Source organism: Gymnogyps californianus, chromosome 3 (genome assembly GCF_018139145.2).
Source record: "Gymnogyps californianus isolate 813 chromosome 3, ASM1813914v2, whole genome shotgun sequence".
In the NCBI taxonomy this organism is placed as follows: Eukaryota; Metazoa; Chordata; class Aves; order Accipitriformes; family Cathartidae; genus Gymnogyps; species Gymnogyps californianus.
Window position 1 is genome coordinate 10,221,161 of NC_059473.1, and position 7,819 is coordinate 10,228,979.

Below are 7,819 nucleotides of genomic sequence, written 5' to 3' on the forward strand. Positions count from 1 at the left end.
TCGGGCCCAGTCATTTGTGTGTGAAATAACTCAATAAAAATATTATATTGTTAATCACAAAAACCTTCAAGGGAAATGCTAAATCTGGGAAGAAATATAAACTGTACCTTTCCAAACAAAGGAGGAAAAGTGACCGTCCACATTAAAGCAAAGCCATAAAATCCCAAGAAGAATATATTCATTGATAAAATGCAGCTTGTTTCCTAGTAAGAGTTTTTGCAGTCTGTAACCTTATGCACATACAACAACAAACATACATTAATGGTGTTTAGTTTGAACACAGCTAGCGACACATTTATTAAATTAGCACTTCATTCCTTTCAATAATGTGCAACAATGGCAAGGCTTTTTCAAAAGGTAGCTTTTGGTAGTGGTATGATAATATTTAAATCTAAACAGTTATTTTTGTACAATGCAAATTATATACGTATATATATATGTACCATTAGAGATGTTTATAAAGGCATCAGGATCGATCTCACCTAGATTTTCTTTCTAGAAAACTATATATGTACACTTAATTTTGTTTGATAAATTTAAATTTATGCTTGACAGTGCTAAGTTCTACTCCTTTCAGTACGTCACACATGTTTTATGTTAATAGTTAATATTTATGATGCAGGTAAATAATTATATTCTTAAACATTTAAAAATTACACTAATTCCAACATTATTAAGGAGGTAGTGTTTGTAATTTATACAATGTGGTATAGCTGAGTGGAACTAGGTAACAGAAGAAACATGCATAAGTATGGAGAAAATCTTTTGGCTGACAACTAATGCTTAAAAAATAAAATACTAAGAATCTCAGAATTTACAGATGCTACAAAAAGACATAAGACATTGCTTTTATAGTTTGTGAGTGATTTCATGAGGTAGAACTGAAGACTTTCACTTAAAAACCTAACTTTCTGCTAGTGTTTCAGTGAAAGGTATTTGAGCAGTACTTTTAATGTTAAGTTTCAGGGGAAAAATTCTGAGGTGTGTTACCCTTCTGAAATTATTATTATTATGTAAGTTTTATATGCCATCATGCAGGATCATTATTTTCATCTGGTATCATCCTTCTCCTCACCTTTCCTGGGAAAAAGACTGGGGAAAAAAAAGCTGGGCATGCATATTTTAGCCAGTGTCATTGTAATGATCATTTGCTGGTCTTAGTGCTAACGGATTTTTTTTTTTTTTTAAAGCAAAAGTAAATAAGGATAGTTTCTAATGTTTGAGGACAATTTTAAGTAGAAATTTTTTTCCATAATGAGCAATATCTATCCTTTCTAGCTACGGGCTACTATGAGAAACAGATTTATTCAAAGCCCCAGTATATTTGCTGTGAATATATTTTTAATGTATTTCTCTAACATGAAAGAGCTGGCCAGAGCTTAAACTTTTTTTTTTTTGTATGTCATGCTTTGCTTTTTACAGTGTTTTATGTTACAACCTAATTAGTATCTTACAGTGCCCTTACATGTACTTAGGGTGTAGGGTTTCACTAAATACACTGAACGTTTTATTTTGGGGGACCTCCGTGACACACTCTAAGCAGTTTTAAGCAGGCTAAGAATATGTTTCCAGTCAATCAAGCCTCTAGAGATAGGTTATCCACCTCTGGCTAATGCACTGCTATAAAACCTTCACCGTTTCTGACTGCGTGATACAGTCTGTTATTAAACCCCGAACCGTGCACGGCCGCAGGATTCAGAAGGGGGGAGGGAGACAATTATTTCCAGTACTTCATAAAGCCTACTTTAACAAATTATATGAAGATTAACTAATAGCAGCCTCAGCGTTGGATGGCTGGCCAAATTAGGTATGACTTATCAGACCGGTGCTTCGTCGGCTGCTCTTTCGAGCCTGCCTTCGCAGAGGAGGTCTTTGCCGGCAGCTGGTTCAATAGATGATGAACCAGGCCTGATATTTGGTCTGCACCACGACAATAGAGAGATGAAACAAGCGGTGCTTTGAGCTCCTCTGAAAACTGATTTGGAAAGCCAGTGAGGTCTCTGAGCGTCGGCAGTTTTCCTGCTGAGGATTAAATGCGCCTGCACAAAGCCAGCATATCCCACAAATCAAAAGCAGCGTGCGTGGAGAAGAGGCAAGCGATGGGAAGCGCGGTCTGGAGCGCCGTGATGGATTAGGGAGAGGGCCTTGTGAATGCTCCCCTTTCTGAAGGGGAGATAATCTGTCAATCTCAACAGGGCAATCCTGTCAGAGTACACCACGCCGGGGTCCCTGGCATCCTCTTCGGTTTTTTATCTGTCCTGTGGAGGGCACCAGCATTCAATGGCAGTCGCTACCCCCAGCATTTGATGAGAAGCTGAGGAGAGATATTTGGGCACGTTTGGGAAAGGGACTGTCTTTCGCCCTCTCTGCAAAATGGCTGTATTATCTTCCAGCTTTGGAGAGCTGAGGAGAAGGCAGCCCGGGATGTTTTGGAAAGGCTAAGACCACTCTAGCCTTGCAGTAATAAAATGTAAGATAAATTGTTCATGTTTAAAACATCTTAAGATTCAAACGGGGCAAGCATGGTCCAGTACCATGCAGGTAGAGCACTTGCTGGGGTAGGAGGGCTTCCCAAGAGGAAAACCCAGGAGAAATCTAGGCTTAAACAGAGTTTATGTTTAACCATGAAGGGATTGCCCTGCTCTCCCTACAAAGACCTTTCATTTCCATCTGGAATGAGTATACGATAACCTAGTCAGACCAGCCTCTCAGTCACCAATCAAAACACTGACTCTTGACATTTGCCTAATTATCTTTTCTCATCATCAGTCATCTCTTGAAGTCTTTGCTTCATTCAGATGCCAGGTATTTCCGAAATTAATCATGTCATTGAAAGCGGCATCTTTTCATGTAAATGGACTTTATTATCTGGATCGAAAAGCTCCCCCCCCTCCTCCTTTGAGCTGCAAAAGCCCATTTGTAGGGAAAGTGTCTGAAATCTGACATGCTGCCTTCTCAAGAAAGATTCGTAGTGGTGACCTCCCAGCAAGAGCTAAGCATCCGTCACCGGGAGTGCGTGTGTGTGCTGCTTGCACCCTTGGGCTGGATGCATGCTAATTTGCCCCATTGTTTCGGGGTGAGTGGCTTTCCAGCACTTCCAAACAAAGCCTTTTTGCATAAGCTTCTGTGTGTACAATTATTTTATGTTCACATCATTCCATCATCCTATCTCTATTCCTGATATAAGAGGGGATGGAAACGTCTTTGTTTTCTTGTTATACTGGGGATTACAGGCTGGATTTAGCATGTTAGCAAGGACACTCCTCTTTCATTAAATCTGATTTGACAAATGTTTGGGACCATAGGATTGATCAGCCCATTGCACTGCTCATCCTAACTTTAACTTTCAAAGGGGCACTATCTTCAAACCATGTTGATTCAACAAGAAACCAATCCACAGTAATTAACTGTGCATGCAAAGTGTTGCAGGGATGAATGAAGAGGTAAAAATGAGAAGTGTACTGTCAGGAATGTTATTGAAACCTTGGTAGAAGAATGCATTCATTTTGCTCATTAGACTTGTACTTTAATGAATTATATGATGAGCAGGATTGAGAGTAGATCAGCACTGATAATGCAGTTTTGCATTATGGAGAGTTCACTTTTTAAGTTTGCGGTGGCACATTTACAAACTCCTTTCAAAAACACCCTGTTATTTTATACCTGCTGAGCTTCCCCCCAGGACCATTTGAGGACAACAATATTAATTGCTGACAAGCTCTATGCTCAAACTAAAAGTGAAACTTGGGCATCATCTGACTAAAAGGGAGAAGTGGAACGAGTCACTGGCCTTCCGTCCTTACACTGTAAAGTACTAAAAAATTAAGATCATTCTTTTTAACATCATGAAACCAGGCTTCATCTGAAAGGAAGCAACAAGTATATTAGAAAGTTTTCAGCATCATGTGTATCGTGTGAGTCATGTTCTGTATTCCCTGGTAACAGTTTAAGAGTATGAACAGACCAAAAGTGGTTTTTTTTAATAACAGGCACAGTGTTACACATCATGAAGATAGCTATGAATGTTTAGACATAAAGCATGAATTGTTGGATGCTAAAGACAAAAAGAAGCAATGCCATTATCTAGTTTGCCTTTCTGCCTAGTAAAGGCCACAGGACTCCTTGAAGGTTTTCCTTTATATGATGATATATCTTTCAGCAGGCCTTCCAAAGCTGACGTTAAAATATCATGATGGAGAAGCCACCCCAATATTCAGTAAACTGCTCCCATTGCTAAGCGCTCTCGTGGTTAAAAAATTCCCCTTAATTTCTGGCGTGAATTCATCTAGCTTCGACCTCCAGACGTTAGATCTTGTTTTACGTATGTCTTTGTTAAACTGAAGAGCTCTCCATCAAATTTCTGTTTCCTGTGAAGGTTCTTGTATACTATGGGTAAGTCACTCCTTAACCTTTTCTCTATTAAGCTAAACAGTCTGAGCTTCTTGAGCCTCTCACAATTGTTTTCTAATCCTCCCAGTGTTTTCTAGTCCTTTAGCCATTCTCTTGGCTCTTCTCTCTAATTTATCAACAACCTCTTGAAACATAGGCACCAGAACCGGATTCACTATTCCATTAGTGGTCACACCAGTGCCACAGACAAAGATAATATTACCTCAGGCTTCTAGGCTGTATCTCCCTGTTTACATATCCTAAGGACTGAAGTTACCCTTCCAGCTACAGAGCTAATGTGTAGCTGAGCATCCGCCACCCTGCCACGTTCTTTCTGGAGCCATTTCTTTCCAGGGGAGAGTCCTCCCCTTCTGTAACTATTCCCTACAATCTGTTTACCCAAAGTTATCATTTTACACTTCCCCTGGCTTATTGTTTCCTTTGTGCATCAGTGACCTGCTGTCGCTGTTTACCGCTTTCCCAGTCCGTGTCAGCAGCGACTTCGTGTTTTCGAACAAGCATTGAAAACATTAAATGGCACCTATCCATCCAAGAAATAATGCTCCGTTCCCAAATCCTCGATAAGGATTCCCCATATAGAGTGAAAGATTACCAGCTGCCCGCCCCCTCCTTCCTTGCTAAGGAAATCGTGCACTATAAACCACCGAGAAGAGGCGATACCCTTAACTCTGCCCGGCACTTCACATCTGTCATGCCCACTTCAGTGGGGGATTTTTCATCCTCGTTTTTTTTTTTCTACACTGTCCTGAGAAAGTACGTATACCTGGGTTCAGAGAAGAGATACTGGGAAACTATCACCTCTACCAAGGAAGAGTTAAAACTCTTGTCTGCCTGATAAAATGATGTGTGCTACTGCTGAGATGTCTTTCACCAGGTGAAGGCTATTTATAGGAAGAGCAACCTTTGTTTCTTCACATTTAGATTTGTTGTTTTGTATAGCTTGCTGCAGCATTCTGAGATCGACAGGTTGCGTGGTGTTTATTATTTATCGTTAATTATTATTGTGGTTATTGCTGTGGTACTGCTTTGGTACTAAAGTGATGGGCAGAACCCATTTGTACGAGTAACGGTATAGGCTTGTCCTAAGGAGTTGGGGCGGGGGGGTCAAAAAGTAAAAATGATAAAAAACCCTCACCAGCTTTAAATTATTTATCGCTATGAATGCATTTAAAAGGATTTCCCTGTAGTAGCCATAACATTTATTTTTCTCAATAGTTTTCAGTAGTTCTGGGAACTGTTTTTCACAGAAATGTCTAATTATTATCACTAGCAATTAAATTTATTTATTATGTTTTGCTGTTGCTGAAGGAGTTTCTCATGCCATTGACATGCTCTCTTGTACACTCTCACCGAAGACAAATGGAGGTATAATTAAATTGCAAAATAAAATTGTCAATGTTGACATTGTTTCTCTTTCGTAGGGCAATTTGTAACTAACTATGCTTTTTTCAGTTTGAAATTATTTCGTTTGTTTTCTATTTTGTAGTTTTTGAACACACACTTCTTTGCCTTGGTCTCTTCTACCCCTTTTTTTTTCATTCCTTCTCATCCACGCAATGTCGTTTGTATTCCGATAACTTTTCAAGAAAGCTTGCAGAGCATCAGCTACAGACTTGGTCTTAGCCTCTTTAGCCAGAATTTCTCCTTTCCATGTGGCAATTTGGAAAAATTGGTGAGTGGAAAAAGAGAAATGAACAAGTGGAAAAGAATTCTCCGCCCCAAAGACAACATTAAAATTCATCCCTTTCGGTAGCAAAATATAAAGAGATTTTTTAAAAAAGAAGAGAAAGAGGGAAAGGGAATTTTAAAATTTTCAGTTCTGATGGAAAAAAATCGAGAAGTTTTGAACAACCAGAAGCATCTTTACAGAAAGGTGGGGTTCTGAGATGGGTCGAAAAAAGCGAATGCACGGAGCTGTTTGGAGGAAAAAGAAAAGCTTTAAATGGCAATTCTTTTTTTTTTTTTTTCTTTCAAGCGCTTGCTTTCTGCCCTTCTTTCATAGAGCATTAGGACACACAAGGGGTTAAAGGTCCAGGAAGAGAGCTAGGGAAGAAAAATCCCTCTGTTAATTGATCTGCCTGTCTGGTGACGAGGGCCAGCTGAAGCTTGTCAGAAACTGTATGAGCTGACTCAAGCTTGGGGCCCTAAGTAAAATACAGACACCTGGAGCGAGGAGGGGCTGGCTCGCTCTGTGTGCAGCTATTTAGTTGTTCTTTTAATGTAGGCAGGGAAGGGAAAGGGTCAAGCGGTGCTGAGCCTGGGCTTGAGGGATGTCAAATAGTTTTTCCACTGAAAAGAAACAAGGCTAAAGCCTGTTAATGGCATCTAATGCTATTATTGTGTGAGTCTTGTGGGTACTTGTGGGCTTGCTGGTGTAAGTTGGAGGCGCGTTTTGGCAATTGAGGAGGCATTGTTGTTTGATGGTCTGACCCATAGGCATGTCGCTGGGCAAGAAGCAGTGGAAATCTTAGTGAAATCGGCACGACTGGATTTCAGTTCACGCTGTTCAGGGCAACGTGCTCGGAGGGGATCCTTTACCTCCTGCCCTTCTCCCCTTGCCGAAGGATGAAGTGATCCAGAGTACATCCTAAAAAACATTTTTCTTTCTCCTTACTCTTCGGCTCTGCCTCCAGACCCCTCCACCGATGCAATCTGGCTATGATTCTGCATGCCACTTTGTTTGACCCTGATGACATAAGTTGACGCATGTACTTTTGAACCTTCCCAAGAATGAATAATATCCCTGCAATAAAACGAAATCCTAGCATTTTTAACCCGCCAAGCCCCTGTGATTGTTGGGGCCAGGCATGTCTAATGGTGGCTCAGCCGATGGACGCCTGAAATGGAAGTGGATAGATTTCAGCCCCAAAACAAACAAGCCATTGAGAGCTGGCACTGGTCCGCTTTTCTCGTGATACCTGTGATGAGTACGTTTGAAACACTGAAAGCTTTTTTCATGGGCAGCGGGAGGAGGGAGAGAGGACTAAAGAAGGTGCAAAAGAATAGAGAGACTCGCGGCTTCAGATTTTAAAGGTAGCGAGTAGCCTAGGAAAGCTCAGGGGCTGGGGGAGGCTCGCTGGCTCTAAAGCTGTCAGCCGTCAGGGTTGCTTTGATTCTCATGGGTTAGGTATAACTTGAAATAGGTCTTTCCCTCCCCTTTGTCCCGAGTTCCCAAAATACTACACTTCAATTAAAGATGGGCCTCAAGGTTACACCAAGTTCAAACTTCCGCCAAATTTAGAGAGGTCAAACCCAGAACTTTATTTGGGGATTTCGATGCTTTTTGACGACTTCCATACACCTGGCTGAACCCAGGCTCTATAAATGAGGACCGAGACACAAATGAACTGCATCATCATTATTAATGTTAGATCTTAAGCCTTAGTAATGCCATCCCGGCAGCTTTCCC